This window comes from Vicugna pacos, chromosome 2, assembly GCF_048564905.1.
Source record: "Vicugna pacos chromosome 2, VicPac4, whole genome shotgun sequence".
Lineage (NCBI taxonomy): Eukaryota > Metazoa > Chordata > Mammalia > Artiodactyla > Camelidae > Vicugna > Vicugna pacos.
In genome coordinates, this window is record NC_132988.1 from 94,860,545 (window position 1) to 94,878,153 (window position 17,609).

The 17,609-nt window shown below is 36.1% G+C and overlaps 1 protein-coding gene across 1 annotated transcript in view; it reads right to left on the bottom strand.

Moving 5' to 3' along the window:
* Positions 1–17,609, bottom strand: part of NWD2 (NACHT and WD repeat domain containing 2) — a 163,343-nt gene that overhangs the window by 98,992 nt on the left and 46,742 nt on the right. The window lies entirely within an intron of this gene.

The window sequence follows — 17,609 nt, forward strand, 5'->3', positions numbered from 1 at the left end:
GGCTATCAGATGTTTTAACCCCATTAAGTGTAAACATTTCAAAACACACACAGAGACACACTGATTAATCTAGTTACCGATTTCTAAAAAAACCCATCTATCATTCTATACCATCATCATTTCCTAAAGTATTTACAACTACTGCTACTTTTGCAAGATTCCACATAGCATCCATGCAATGAGCACAATAGTTAGGCAAGACACATTGTGGGAGCTGACATCTCAAACAAGCAGATTCCACACCCAGTGGATTGGATTTGCCAGCGGTTTAATTAGCCCACACCCTGGACTCAGGGACCTGTTGTATCAGAGAGGGGATCATTTCACTTGTGCCACAGTGTGTAAAATCTTTGAAATAAAATATTTTTGAAATTATTTGTGTCATTAAAAAATACAAGAAGAAATAGACAACCTGAAACCAGAAGAACCACAGAATATATATGTGTTTAATGCTGACTGCTTTGATCAGAAAAGGATTCCAAGGCCACCCGCGCTGGACGACGCTCCTTGTCAATTTTGATGCTGTAAGATGCTTATAGCAAAGAGAGTCTGTTCCTCACCCAACTAACTTCAGAGAGAGAGATGAGAAGCAGAGCTTTGAAAAATTAGGTTAATGTGTTATCTCATGAAAAGTACCAATTGCTAAATGTACCTCAATCCCAGCCAAAACTATGAAACAGCTGCATACCACATTTATAACTAAGGAACCAATTTAAAAGATTGTGCCCGTTATTCTCAAGCAATCTGTCCATGCAAACTCAACCATATGCCACACTGACCTACTCTCCTTTCCTACTGTTTTTGAGCCTGTTTTAAGAGGCAAACAACCGATCTTGAGAGTCTAAGATGTAGCTGCAGCCAGACTGAGTGACGGGAACCAGTGTTTACATGGGATCCAAGATTCAATACAAGGTCTTCTGGATCACCCTGTGAGCCAAACAAGTAGGGTCTCTTCCCACGGGAGAGCCAACATGCACCCGAGTCCAAAGGGAAAGCAGGAGGACCCAGCCGAGGAGGACACACCTGAGCATGGCCCACGTGCTGCCGTGGCTCCGATGGAGGCAGTAGATTAAGCTCTTCCATGATTTATCTAATCTTGGGCTCAGATGCCCACCCCCCCACCCCCAACACCCAACCCCATTTTAAGGGCTGAAAACACTAACTTCACAGTAAAGCTGATAATATTCAATCTCCCTAAAAGGCTCCAGATGTTTAAAACCCAAACAAAACATCAATTTACAAATGAAGACATATTGCCAGATGTGGAATTGGGGAATATATTAAACAAGGATTATTGTTGAGATACTCTAAAAAAAAAATAGAACCAAATAATACATGAAAAAATTATGAAGTGGTAAGGAGTAGAAATTATTTGCTTCTTCAAAATGTTATTTTAACTCTTATTACTTGGCACTGAGATGGGAATGTGCAATAGTGAGGAGGGCAAGACAGAAACAAAGAATCTATTACTAACATCTACTGAGTACTTGCTGTAGACCAGCAGTGTGCTAAGTATTTCTATTCATATTTTCTTAGTCACTGCTGTCAATAATCCTAGGAAACAGTAACATGATTAGTCCACTTTTTTATAAGAGGAAACAAATATAAAGGGGTTAAGAGACTTGCCTGAGGTTGTACGACCACTAAGTTGGAAACCTCGGATTTGAATCTAGAGAGCCAAATGCCACGGTCTGCGCTAACCATGGAGAACACGCAGCTGTGCAAAAGAATCAATCCTGGAGAACGATGAACGCAGTAACTTTCCGGAATGGTTAAGGGGTGTTGAAATCCTAGTATTTATGAAACAGACAACAAAAATCTGAGTGATCCGTGACAGATTTTCCCTTTCTATAACACACTCTTCAAGAACCAACCCATCCATAAATTCTCTGGCTCCATCTATCTGTAAACAAATCCTGAATTAGTCTACTTCTCTGCACCCCGGGTGCAAGCCAGACTCCTCTGTCATCTGGACCCTGTCTTGCTGTTTCCATACTTGCCCCCCTCAATCCATTCTCCACAGAGCAGTCAGACTGATCTTTTAAAAATGTCAATCTGATCACATCACCCTCCGGTTTAAAGCCCTTCAGCAGCTCCTCATGGAACTCAGAATGAAGACCACACTCCTCACCGTGAATGCTCTCCCCCTCTAAGCTCACTTCTTGCCACTTTCCCTGCTCATGTCACTCCAGCAGCCCCGGTGTTCATCTGGTTCCTGGATTATATTCTCATGTCCTTTGCTCTAGGGATGACTTTTTCCTGGAATGCTTAGTCCTAGGATCATCTCAGGGCATCTCCTGTCATTCAAGTGTCAGCTTTAATGCCACCTCCTCAGAGAGGCCTTCTCTGAGCCCTCCACGGCTGCAGAACCACTCTCCATCACATCACCTTCTTGAACTTCTTGGCACACTACTCATCATGACTGGTGATTTTTATTTGTTTACTGTCTGTCTCTTCCACTGCCATGTGAACTCAGTGGAACTCAGAACCTTCTTCTCTTTCACTGCTGCATCCCCAGAGATACGAGTCAGGTGCAATTACAGAAAAAGTAAATAAAACCCCACACGGGCACCAGTGACAAAAATGAGCTGACACACGATGCATCGCTGCAATTACTTCCAGAAACAGAAAGCCCTCTTGGGTGTCACTGGGTGGATACAGAACCCAGACTGTGAAATTCTGCAGAAGAAGTGATGGGATTTAGAAAGACGGCTTCATGAAGTGAGTGAATGAAACGAAATACTGATTTCTGGTTTCTGTGTTTCTGGCAATGCAATACTAATATATTTTATCAAATTAGGTTGAACCTTTCTAAAAATGTGAGGGAAGTGTATGACAGGCATTCTGTAGTATTACTTATATTACAAAAATGACACATATTTTCCTATATTTGTATTAATATAGGATGATTGACTCTGGAAATGGAAAAGTAATTAAAATTGAATGGATTAATTATGATGGGTGATAGATAGGCTGGCTTAATTATGTAAAAAACCTGATTCAAACTGACAGCAAACCCGGATGGTTGGCAATTAAAAACCAAGAGAATGTCATGGACAGGAGAAATTAAGTCACAGAATGTCACACATAAAAAGGGACCTTTAAAAAAAGTGTAGATCAAAATTAGGTATATCATCATTTATTCTTTATAGTCATTGCATCCATTTGTATCTGCCCACCTGCTTAATGCTTTGAAAAGATGCATTAATACTTTGGCAGCACTATTAGGTTTTTGAAGAGCTGCTTTTTAAATAATTCCTCTATGATTTCAGAGTTAATGACAGTCTCTGTGCCGTATCTGAGTTACCCGCAGGAAGAACATTAGTTGGAGGAGAATTATCAATCAATATCATTATTCTACTTGAAGAAGGGTTTAGAGTAATTCCGAATTTTTATTAAAAATAAGAGTGCCAAGATGATCATGTTGGATTGGAACCTCTTACTGCCCCCACCTCACCCAAACTTGAGTATGGACAGCAGATAAAGTCATTCCCCTCTTGGCAGCTCAGAAAACTTACTGAGGATCCACCTACAAGCATCATTCCAGCCTGGTTTTCCAAGTTTCTGTATGTTTGCTCTTGCCTGGATTCTCCTTCTTTACCCTGCCCTTTAGCCAATGATTCGCCTGGACATCATGTCCAACTTTCGTTGTTGTTTGGTTGATTTCTTGTCTGGCAGCTTCCCAGAGGCTGTCTCCTTTCCATGCCCCCTAAGTCCTCTGTGCCCAACCAATCACACTCACCATTCCTTATTTCAATGTCGCCAAATCCTGTCAATTTTATCCTAAACATCTTTTGAATCTGGCTGTTCTCTATTTTGGTACTCACCATCTCTCAACCCTTAAAGTCCCAGAGTCTCCTACCTGACTGACCTGTTATCTGTCTTTTTTCATTGCAGTCTGATGCTCCACAGAGCTGCTGGAGATGAATTCTAAGACAAAACAAAAGGGAAAGCTAATCTGATCATTAAAGACCTTGGCTGTCATCCGGTGGCCCAGAGGATAAAGTCCAGAATGTTCAGCAGGTGTAAATGTTTCTCCTACCTAAATTCTATCTTCTACTGCTCCTTACCATGCACACGCCAGAGTGTTTTTCAGATATTACTTGAATCTGAGCCTTGTCTTTAGACATACTGCTTTACATGCTCAGAATTCCCTAAATATTGCACCTCCATTGCTTGGCAGACTCCAACCCTCCTGAATCCCAGGCAAAGGCAGCACAGTTTGTGAACTCTTACTAGTCAGAGACAGGCATGCCCTCTCCAGGTCACTCCATAGCACTCTGCTCACCCTTATATAACATCAAGTATTGTACTTTGTTACCATTATTTTTAGTTTATCTCCTCCATTAGATTTAAGAATTCATGGAAGGCAGGGATTTCTCATACATCTTTATATCACAGAAATTAGATCAGACACCAGCACATAGTCAGTACTCAATAATTTAATGAGCAAATAGATGCTATTATAATAAAATTAAACCCAACCAAAGAATTAATGTGTCTTCATAAAGGTAAATCCAAAGTCATTTTTAAGTAATAGTTGACTATGTTGACAGCACTAATGCTGATGTGTGAATCTGGGGTGATGTCACAAAATATTTGATACGGTATGGCACAGTGAGGAGCTGATTTAGCAAATATTCTTCCCCAAAATCAATAGCAAAACTGGATAAAATTGTCAAAATAAGCATTTTAATGTAAATCTACCAAAGACCAAAGGTATAAAATAAATTGGGAGGTGATTATTAATGAAAAACAACTGAACTTTGGGTAAGACTAGTGAAAGTCCATGAGATTCTTGCCTGGGATTTCTCCCATCCCCCCTTAACTACTCCCCTTCCTAGAGTCAGAGAGGTCAGGCTGTGAACATCAGTAACTTCACTGCCAGACAGGACTCACTTGATTTGGAGCTGAGCATGGGAAAACTCTGTGTCTGTCAGTATTGTCAGTAGCAGTAGTGGTGTCAGAACTAGACAAAGGGGGGAGCCCAGTGGCTCAGCTAGCCCAGCCTGTGGCTTTACCCACATTTAACAAGGAGATCAAGGAAATAAATGGCCATGGAGAACCTTAATCAGCTCTCTGCAAATTCCTGGCTGATAGGAAGTCTACCTACAAACACAGGATAGACTGAAAGCTAGTCACATGCTCCTGGCTATCTTTGAGCCATGTACGTGGACAGTGGAAACATGGGAAGGTCTGTGGCAGTAAAATCTGGGATAGACTAAAACACTAGCATTTTGCATGTGTTCCCAACCCACACAGATCCACTGGCAGAGAGTGGAAGCCTTACTCCTTTATAGAGATATTTGAGAAGAAATTCTACAAATCACCAAGGAACAAGCCATGCAGACAAGTGAGGACCACTAAGAAGCCAGGCCGCTGCTACTTCATTATCATCATCAACATCAAATAACTGGGCAGAGACCTCAGCAGCCCACACTGTGGCTGACAGATTCCACAGCTTTAGTCCAAGTAAATAAACTAAACAAATCAAAACCACAAATAAATTAATATACAGCACTCAGAGGGTGAAAATTAGAATCTAGATTTGTTATACTGTATTATCAAAAATGCCCAGTTTTCAACAGAAAATGAGGAAATTACAAAGCAAATGTGACATAATCAGGAGAAATAAGCAGTCAGTCAATAGAAACTGTCCCTGAGTGGTTTTATATGTTGGATTTAGCTGACCAAGACTTCAAAACAGCTATTATAAATATATTCAAAGAACTTAAGGTAAACAGACTTTAAAGAAGAAAGAAAAATGAGCAAGGCTCCAGAAACCTGTGGGATAGTATCAAGTGTAGTGCAACATATGTCAAGAGAATCCCAGGAGGAAAGGAGAAAGAAAGGAAGGAAAAAAAATGGAAGAAAATTGCGAAATGTGCTAAATTGAAAGAAAAGCATTAATCTGCATATTCAAGAAGTTCAAAGAACCCAAGCAGGATAAAAACTAAGAGGTCTACATTTGTACACACAAACAGCTGAAACTAAGGATAAAGAGAAAATTGTGAAAGCAGCAACAGAAAATTGACTCATCACATATAAGGAACAGCAATATAATTAATGGCTGACTTCTCATCAGAAGGAATGAAAGCCAGAAAGCAATGAAAAGATAGTCCAAGTACCGAAAAAAATGTCAATCAAGAATTCTATAGCCAACAAAACTACATTAAAAAAAAAAAGCTCTGAAAGACGTTATTCTAAGTGAAATAAGCAGACACAGAAAGACGTTCACTGTATGACTTCACTTACGTGTAGAATCTCAAACAGTCAAACTCATAGAAACAGTAGAATGGTGGCTGCCAGGGGCTGGGTGTAGGGGAAATGTGATGTTGGTCAGAGAGTACAAAGTTTCAGTTATGCAAGATGAGTAAGTTCTGGAGACATAATTAGAGCAATGTGATCATAGTTAATAATACTCTATTGTATACTTAAATTTGCCAAGATGGTAGATCTTTCAAAAAAGAAAAAAAACAGTACCAATGTGAGGTGATAAATATGTTAATTAGCTTGACTGTGGCAATTATTTCACAATGTACATGTAGATCAAAACAGCAGGCTTTCTATCTTAACAAATTTTTTTTCAATTATATTGGAATAAAACTAGGTGACAATAACTAGGTGATACTGGAATAAGAGAAGGTGACAATAAGGACTTCACTGAATTTAAAAAGATTGAGAGAAACTGTTGTAGCAAAAAGAAAATGACATCAGACGGTAGCAGATGCACAACAAGAATGAAGAGCACTGGAAAAGGTAAACATGTAAGTATATATAAAACATCCTATAAAAATATCTTTTTTCTTTATTCTTTTATACGCTCTTGAAAATAACATGAGACAGTTATAAAGCAATAATTCCAACACTGCACTGTTGGGTTTTAACACACACATGCATGCACAGACACATATGGCAAAAATTACAGAAAGGAGGAAGGAAAAAAAAATGAAGCTATAATGGTACAATGTATTCATAGTTTACCAGAATTAAGTTAGTATTCATGTAAAGTAAAATGTAATAAATTAGGATATATATAGTAATCCCTAAAACACTAAAAAATTACTAAGTAATATACAAAACAACACAACAAGTGAATTAAAAGGACACACTAAAATATTTAACAAAGAAGAGGGTAAACTGGGAAGAGATGAAGAAAAATGACATAAGATATGTAGAGAACAAATAGCAAAAGAGCAGAAATAGATCCAAGCTCTCAACAGTTACTTTAAATAAGAATAGAATAAACACTCAAATGGAAAGGAACAGACTGAGACTGGATAACAAACAATACCCAACTATATTCTGTCTAGAGGTGACACACTTTAGATTTAAAGATACAAATGGGTTGAAAGCAAATGTATAGAAAAATATAACATGCAAAAAGTAAACAAAAGCAGATTAAATATATCAGACAGAATAGGTTTTAAGACAAAAAATATTACTAGAGAAAAAAAGAGCCATGATATAACAATTACAAATGTATACACACTCATAAACAGAGCCCCAAAATACATAAAGCAAAAATTGACAGAAGTAAAGAAGAAACAGACATTCCAACAATAGGTGGTAATTTCTATAGTCTGTTGTCAATAACTGATGAAAAAACTAAACAGAAAACCAACAAGGATATAGAACAATACTAACAAACAACTTTACCTAACAGACACTTACAACAAATCCACTCCAAGACAGCAAAACACACAATCTTGTCTAATGATCCAATGATAGCTCATATACTAGACCATAAACAAGTCTTACAAACTTAACATAACTGAAATCATAACAAGTATGATCTCTAACTATAATAGAACTGTATTAGAAATCAGTAACAAAGAATTTTGGGAAAATCCTCTTGATAACTGGAAAATGAACAACATGCTTCTAAATAACTCATGCATAAAAGAACAATGCGCAAAGGGAAACATAATGCTTTGTACTGAATGAAATGAAAACTCATGTGAAAAGTTATGATGTGCAACTAAAGCAGTGGTTAGAAAGAAATCTTTAAACACCTACAGCAGAAATAAAAGGTATCAAATTGGTAATTTAGGATTCTATCTTAAGAAATTAGGAAAAGATGTAAAAAGGAGACACACAGCCAACAGACACATGAAAAGATGTTCAACATCACTAATCAGGGAAATGCAAATCAAAACCACAATGAAATACCATTTCACATCTGTCAGAATGGCTCTCAAAAAGACAAGAAGTAACTGTTGGCAAGAACGTGGAGAAAAGGGAACATTTGTGCACTGCTGGTGGGAATGTAAATTGGTGCAGTCGCTATGGAAAATACTATGGAGATTCCTTAAAAAAAAAAGAACTACCATGTGATAAGGGAATTCCATGTGATAATTTACGCAAAAAAACCATGAAATCACTTATTAGAAAATACATGTGTACCCCTATGTACACTGCAGCATCATTTACAATAGCCAAGATATGGAAGCAACCTAAATGGACTATTACTCAGCCTTAAAGAATGAAATCTTGCTATTTGTGACAACCATGGACAGGCCCAGAGGCTATTATGCTAAGTGAAATAAGTCAGAGAAAGACAAATACTGTATGATTTCATCTGTATGTGGAATCTGAAAAACAAATGAACAAACATAACAAAACAGAAACTGAGTTATAGATTCAGAGAACAAAAAGGTGATTACCAGAGGAGAGGGGGTTTGGGGATGTAGGAAAGAAAGAAATAGGTGAGGGAGATTAAGAGATACAAACTGCAAAATGAATGAGTCACAGGCATGAAATGTACAATGTGAGGAATATAGTCAATAACTAATATATTTGTGGTGACATGTTGTAACTAGACTTGCTGTGGTGATCATTCATGGCATAAGACTGAATATTTTCCACCTATGATCAGAAACACTTTTTTTTTTCCAACCGAAGTACAGTCAATTACAATGTGTCAATTTCTGGTGTACAGCACAATGTCCTAGTCATGCATATACATACATATATTCATTTTCATATTTTTGTTCAGAAACACTTTCTTATCATGTCTATTCAACATTTTACTGGAGGTTGTAGCCAGTGCAGTGAAGAAAAAATTAAAAAGCATCTAGATTGAAAAGGAAACAAATTTTATTCTCAGATGACAAGATCTTATATGTAGAAAATCCTGAGAAATTCAGAGGAAAAAATACAATAAGGAATAAATGAGTTCAATAAGGTCACTGAATAAACTATACAAATCAATGGTATTTCTTTACATTCACAACAAACAATCCAAAAATGAAGTAGAAAAACTGCATTTATAATAGCATTAAAATAATAAAACACTGAAAAATAAATTTAACAAAAGCAATTTAAGACATTGTAAACTGTAAGACTTTGCTGAGAGAGAGAGATCTTCATGGCTGGAAGGCTCAAGATTTTTAGAACAGCAATCCTCACCAACTACAGGCTTGAGATTCTCCAAATTGATCTACAGTTCCAACATAGTCCCTATCAAAATCCCACCATATTTTGCAATTATTTTTTCAGTGTCATTATTTAAATGAAGTTTTAAAGTACACCTTACTCAATCTTGCTTGTTATCTGTTCTGTTAAGTACACTGATGGGTATCAAACAGAGAAGAGAGTGGAAGGACTGAGTGTGCCTCTGGAACCAAACTCACCATGTCTGAATCCCAGCTCCTTCACCTGCTAGCTGTGTGATCTCAGGCAAATTACTAAATCTTAAATTTATTTTTTTCATTTGTCACGTGGAATCAAAATTACTAGGATCAACCTTTTGAGGTTGTTATGATGAGAAAATGGTCTTTAAACAACACCTGGCATATAGTAAATGCTCAATAAATGCTGCAATTATTCTATCAAACAATTTGGGGCAAAGACATATTAAAGTATAGTTTATCATTTATGAGAATTTTCAGTTCTAAGAAATTAATAGTAAAGTAGCTACAACAATCATGATCTTGTCTTACACTGTATTCATTAAAATGTTTAAATTTTCTAGATATTATTCAAGTTTTAGGGAAAATCATAGCTAAAATATAGCTTAAGAAATAATCACCAGTTTATCCAAATATTCTTTAAAGTCTCTAGTAGAAATCCACTCACTGTATTATTGCTACACCTCAGTATGTTTCAGGAAAAAAGAGTCAACTATAAAAAGATAATAATGCTGGGCTTGTTTTTTGGTAACATGGAGGAAAAGAAGCGTGTAAAAATATCACACTAAAAACCACCCAAACATATCATAGAAATATTTAAAAATGTACCTCTTAAAATGTGTCACACAGTTTGAATAACACTAAGCAATGCACAGAAGTCCAAGGCACAGTGAAACACTAATTTTGAAAAATAAAGGATCTCTGAGGCCAGCTACTGGTTATTTTCCACTGAAGACTTGTGACCTCTAGTGTTGATTTTGTTTTCTGTGAGTGCAGGGTAGATTGGAGACAAAGCATAGAACCCCAAAGTGATGAGTCTAACAGGAAATCCTTGCAAAGGCCATGACCCCAAAGAGCTAGATCTTCAGTGCGAGGGCGAATCAGAAGTAAATGATCAGCAAGAAAACTTGCTGCCACACCATTTGCATTAGGCGGAAGAAAAAACCATCTCCTTGACATGTGTAATCATAAGCTTGGCCTCTTGCAGGTTAGCAATGCAAATTTATCTTATTTAAAGCCTGACAAATCAAGCCTATAATTTATTTAAAAACAGTCCTGTTTTGGTAGTGACCCCTGGTGCTTGAGAAACATACTTTCTAAGAAGGCCTCAACAAATTCCAATGAATTAAAAGTTCTAAAGAATATTAAGCACCCCTCTACCACACACAAAAATCAATGAATACACAAGGAAATAAGGCACCATGAGTGAACCCGTTGAAACAAAAAAAAATAGCTAAATCAGATCCACACAGAACTATCAAATTACCTGGAATACAAGTACTTAAAGAAATAAAAGTAGGTACTGAATAAAACAATGGAAACAAGAAACCAAAAAAAAAAAAAAACCCAATAAAGCAGGCTTAAAATAACCCAGTACTACCTCTAGAAATGAAAAATATTTAAATTAAAATTCAATGGAATAGCTGAATACCTGAAGATTAAGTGAACAGAAAGACACGTGAATAAATTACCCAGAATGTAGTAGAGAGACAAAGAAACAAAAAGCTGGGAGGTTAGCAGCTATAGATAATATACTAAAATCTAAAAGAATGGATGAGAGCGATCTGAAAGAGGCAGTACCTGATTAAATAATGGCTAAATATTTCCCCAGATTGATTGAAAGATTCCAGTTCTCAGATTTAGGAAGGCCTACAAATTCTAGGCATGATAAATATAAAGAATTCCATATAAATATAGAAATTCCAGTTCAGAGTGAAAATGAAGAACACTAAAAACAAGAAAGGATCTTAAAAACAACTAGAGAAAAAAGGACAGATAATCTACAACATAATATTTCCAACTGACATGGTACCACCGACAGAAGCCAAAAGACTGTAGAAGATTATCTTCACCATGCTGAGAGAAAAATCAACTGTCAGCCTAGAATTAAGTAAGCAACAAAGTTACATTTCAAAAAAGGGCAAAGGAGGATATTTTTAGAAAAATAAAAAGTGAGTTTCCCATCTTTTTACCTATCAGTTACTTTATTTTTTCCAGTTTTATTAAGACAAAATTGCCATACAGCTCTGAACAGGTTTAAGGTGCACAGCATAATGATTTGACTTATGCACATCATGATTATCACGGTAAGTTTAATGAACATCCACTATCTCCTATAGAAACAAAATTAAAGAAATAGAAAAAAAAAGTGTGTGTGATGAGAACTCTTAGGATTTACTCTCTGAAATCTCACATATAAGTGTTAATTATATTTATCATGTTGTACATTACATCCCTACTACTTATTTATCTTATAACTGAAAGTTTGTACATTTTGACTATCATTATCCACTAGCCCCTTCTGCCTCTGATAACCACAAATCTGATCTCTTTTTCTGTAAGTTTGTTCATTTGTTTTTGAAGTATAATTGACCTACAACACTATGTTCGTTCCTTTATACAATGTAGTGATTTTTTTCCTATACATTTCAAAATGATCACGAGTCTAGTTAAGACATGTCACCATACAAAGATATTACATAGTTACTGGCTATATTCCCCACGCTGTACATTTCATACCTTTGACTCATTTATTTTGCAACTGGAATTTTGTACCTCTTAATCTCCCTCACCTGTTTCTTTCCCCCCCCCCCCAACACTTCCTCTTTGGCAAATACCCACATGTGCTCTGTATCTGTATCGTTTCTGTTTTGTTTGTTTTGTTTCTCAAATGCCACATGTAAGTGGAGTCATGCAATACTTGTCTTTTTCTCTCTGACTTATTTCACTTAGCATAATAGCCTCTAGGTCCATCCATGTTGTTGCAAATGGCAAGATTTCATTCTTTTTCATGGCTGAGTAATATTTCATTGTATGTGTGGGTGTGTATATTTACATATATACCACACACCACATCATTACCCATTTATCTGTTGATAGGTGGTTGGATTGCTTCCATATCTTGGCTATTATAAATAATGCTGCAATAAGCATAGGGATGCATGTTTCTTTTCCTAATTAGTGTTTTCATTTCCTTTGGATATATACCCAGGAGTGGGATTGCTGGATCATTAGGTTGTTCTATTTAATTTTTTGAGGAAACTCTATAGTGTTTTCCATAATGGCTGCACCAATTTACATTCCCATCAACAGTGCACAAGGGTTCCCTTTTCTTCACATACTTGTCAACACTTGTTATTTGTTGTCTTTTTGATTTGTTGTCTTGATTATAGTTCTTCTGTTAGGTCTGAGGCGATAGCTCATTGTGGTTTTGATTTGCATTTATTTTCCTGATCATTAGTGATGTTGAACATCTTTTCATGTGCCTGTTTTTCCATGTGCCATCTTTATGTCTTCTTTGGAAAAATGTCTATTCAGATCCTCTTCCCATTTTTAATTGGGTTTTTTTTTTTCCTGAGGTTAAGTTGTACTAGTTCTTTGTATGTTTTGGATTTTTATCCCATTATCAGATACATTGTTGGCAAATATCTTCTCCCATTCAGTGGGTAGCTTTTCATTTTGATAAGTTTCCATTGCTGTGCAAAGATTTTTAGTTTGAAGTAGTCCCATTTGTTTATTTTTGCTTTTGTTTCACTTGTCTGAGGCAACATATACAAAAAACATTAAGACCTATGTCAAAGAGCTTACTGTCTATGTTTTCTTCTAGATGTTTTATGGTCTTACATTTGAGTCTTCAATCTAATTTGAATTTATGTTTGTGCATAGTGTGAGAGGGTTTTCCCAACACCATTTATTGAAAAGGCTGCCTTTCCCTGTCTGTATGTTTTTCCTTCCTTCGTTGTAGATTAATTGCCCATATAAATGTTGGTTCATTTCTAGGCTCTCTATTCTGTCTTATTTCTTTAGAAGGAAATTCTAAGAGACATTTCAGGTGGAATAAAAATTGTCTCAAATATATAGTTTGAGATGCAAGCAGCACTAGTGAAATAAATTGGTAAATACAAAGCTACGCCTAAAAACAAATTAGTTACTACATCAAACTAAAAAGCTTCTTCACAGCAAAGGAAATCATCAACGAAAGAAAAAGTGAGAGGATAGTTGCAAATCATATATCCAATAAGGGGTTAATATCCAAAATACATAAAGAACTCATACAGCCCAACAACAAACGAACAATCTGATTAAAAATGGGCAGAGGCTCTGAATCAACATTTTTCCAAAGAAGACACACAGATGGCCAACAGGCACATGAGAAGATGTTCAACATCACTAGTCATCAGGGAAATGCAAATCAAAACCACAATGAGTTATCATCTCACACCTGTCAGACTGGCTTTTATCAAAATGACAAGAAATTACAAGTGTTGGTGAGGATGTGTAGAAAAAAGAATCCTCATGCACTGTTAGTGGGAGTGTAAACTGGTGCAGCTACTATGGAGAACGAGACTAAAGTTCCCCAAAAAATAAAAAATAGAACAGCCACATGACCCAGCAATTCCACTTCTGGGAATATTTCCAAAGAAAACGATAGAATGTTGTATGTAGGAAACTAATGATGATGTATGTCATTTATACTTTAACAAAAAACTAGTTGCATAAAATAATTTTTAATTTGGGGGGTTAAAAAGATAGAATTTGAAAAATCTTAGATAAAACTAGCATGTAAGTCATGAGAATGAAAACTTTAGACTCTAAATTTGAGAGTCTGAGATTTGCAAATGATAACCACTATATATAAAAATATTTAAAAAACAAATTTCTTCTGTATAGCACAGGGAACTATATTCTTTATAGTAACTTTTAATGAAAAAGAATATAAAAGCTAATATGTATGTATATGCATGACTGGGACATTATGCTGTATACTAGAAACTGACATGCTGTAACTGACCATATTTCAATTAAAAAAAAACTTTAGTGTCTTTTGTTTTCTGGAGAATGATAATGTTTTGAGTGTCTTTATTCTTTGTCCACTCTGCTTGTTAAAATTTCTCAGGTAGCCTTTAAACTAGATGTTAATGTTATAACCACCCATTTGTTGAAGAAACTTAAGTACTTCCTTGTGCTTTATTCTAACAAAGTATTTTCTTTTCAGAAATAGTTCATATATATTACAAAACTATTCATAGTACATGAAGTTACTGCAAAATTGGTAACTTCAGAGTTTTCAATTTCTTTGTAATCTTGAGGACAAAGTTCTTTAAATTAGAATAATTCATCTTTAATTATTCCCTTCCTTTCATGCTAAAGTCCATTTAAAGATCACTCAGTAAGAACTATATGTGGCATCTCCGATCTACTCATTCACATATAATTTAATTTCACCCTCCACTAGAATGACTTCATTCACATACAGTTCTCAACAAGGGCTTGCCACATGAAAATTTATCAGCTGCTAAAGGGTTTCTTTCAAAATAAAAGATGCACAAGGCACAGCCCTGCCCTCAGCCTTCACAATAACTTGGGGCCAGACAGCAGTCAGCTAAGAATGGGATTCAATGATGCACAGCAAGTTCTGGAATAGAGGGATAAGCAAAATGCTACTGAAGGAGAGAGAGAGGGATGATTGATTGTATCCAATGAGCAGGGAGAGTTTACCAGCGAAGATGACAATTTAATTAGGACTTGAAATATGGACAAGATTTTCTCAGGTAGAAAAGAGGAAATCTCTTCTAGTAGCATCATGAGCAAAATGAGGAAGTCTTAAAAAAGTGCATGTTGTGTTTGAGGAACACTAAGCAGTGCAGTTTGTTGTACAATGAACAGGGGTTGTATTATAACTAGTCTATCAGCTACAAGTCTTTTGAGGTTCCTCTGTGTCTTGGGAATTTGGAGGGTGTAAGCAATTATTTCTCATAATCAAATGGGAAAGAAAAGACTACATACAGAGGAAGGAACATACAGAACAGCAATTCATCATATACTTCAGTCCACAAGAAAAACATTTTCATATGGCATCCAAAATGCAGCTGTTGTTTACTAACGGGGGTCTACCTGCACCTGGCTGACCTGTCTGTGTAGAGTAATCATCAGTCAGCCAGTCCTCTGTTTGTCCAGACTCTACCAGGTACCCAACACTCAGCTAGCTATTGGGAAACTAAAGGAAATACCGCATGGTCCCCAACGCAAAGGAGCTTGCTTCAGACAGAGTCAAGATGAAGGTACCTGTAGAAAACAGAAAATGATTCCATACTAAATTAAACACATTCTAGACAGAAGACTAATTTTGAGGCCCAAGTTGGGGAAGATTTGGGGGAAGCTATGACTTGAAAATGAGTAGAATTCAGAAAAAGACTAGGGTAGAAAAGAGAGCTTTCCTGATGGAGGAAAAGACCTGGAGCTTATTATAGAAAGGGGGATCTTATGGAACGGTACACAGGGAAACATTCGATACGGAAGACATGACAAAGAAAGGATTTGCAGATACTGACTACTATATATAAAATAAATAACAAGGTCCTACTGTATAGCACAGGGAACTATATTCAATATCTTGTAATGGCCTATAATGAAAGAGTATGAAAGGGAATATATATATATATGTGTATAAATGAATCATTATGCTGTACACCAGAAATTAACACAACATTGTAAATTGACTATACTTCAATAAAAAAAAAAGAAACTGGAATAGGGAGGCTTGCCTGGAAATAGCTGCAGTAATCCATACACGTGGTAAATAGAGCTTAGATCTTGATTACAGCAAGAAAATAAAGGGTGCAAAGAAGAGACATTTAAAAGGAAACTGAGTGACAGATTATATACAGGAGAAAGAGTTGGCAGAATACAGCTGTCAAGAGGAATCCTGGGGTTTAATAGCGGCTTGGTTAAACATAAAATGCATGTCCCAGGGTGAGATCCTAAACATTTAAAAACCTCAGAGAATATCCATACTACCTGCCTCATTGAGATTAAGTCAACATACATAAAGTACTTCTCACATAGTAACATCTCAGTAAAAGCTGGTTCCACCACCACCATCACACTGGAGTGATTAAAAACTTTTCTGCCTGATAAAATAGCTATTTTTCTTTTGTAATTGATAGGCATCTTGTAGGGGAATCCTCTGAGATGATATAATGTCCTACTGTTTCTCAACCTTTCACCCACTACTTAATCTATTGAAGATCCTTGTCTCAATAAATTATTACCACTTGGCAAATAACAATTTTCTATTTCCATCATATTGTACATTTATAATTAAATTTCTAATGTGAGGAAGAGCTCCCTCCTTTCCCATCCATCTGTACTTTCATGCACCCAGCCACCCACCCATCTCTCTACCCATCTACCTACCTCAGTAGGGATGCTTACATTATACAAAGGGAGGAAACAGTTACAAACAAGAAAAAAAATCAGTCCCTGACTATTACCAAAGTGGGAGTAGATCTGGCTCTCACACATAGGTGATGGTGTTCTCTTGCTGAATGTAAGTAATTTCTTACGCCAAAATGAGACACCCTGTGACTGTGCTGGGATGAAGCCAAAACAGAACCACCCTTCTTAGCTGCTCCTTATGGATAATCAGCACAAAATGAGTTCTACAGAGCAGAAAATGAGTACCTGGGGCTTGAGGGTGTAAGGCTTATTTTTATATTTTCTTAAAATTTTTATTTTTATTTTTTTCTAATTGAAGTATAGTCAATTTACAATGTTGGGTTAGTTTCTGGTGTACAACGTAGTGATTCATTTATACATATATATATATATATTCCTTCTCCTGTTCTTTTTCATTATAGGCTATTACAAGGTATTGCATATAGTTCCCTGCACTATACAATAAGATCTTGCTATTTATCTATTTTGTATGTAGTAGTTAGTATCTGCAAATCCCAAATTCCCATTTTATGCCTCCACCTCCCTTTCTCACCCGGTAACCGTAAGTTTGTTTTCTATGCCTGTGAGTCTATTTCTGTTTTTAAATAAGTTCATTCCTGTCATTTTTTAAAGATTCCATATATAAGTAATATCATATTTTTCTTTCTCTTTATGGCTTACTTCATATGATAATCTTTAGGTCCATCCATATTGCTGCAAATGGCATTATTTTATTCTTTTTTTTAACAGCTTAGTAGT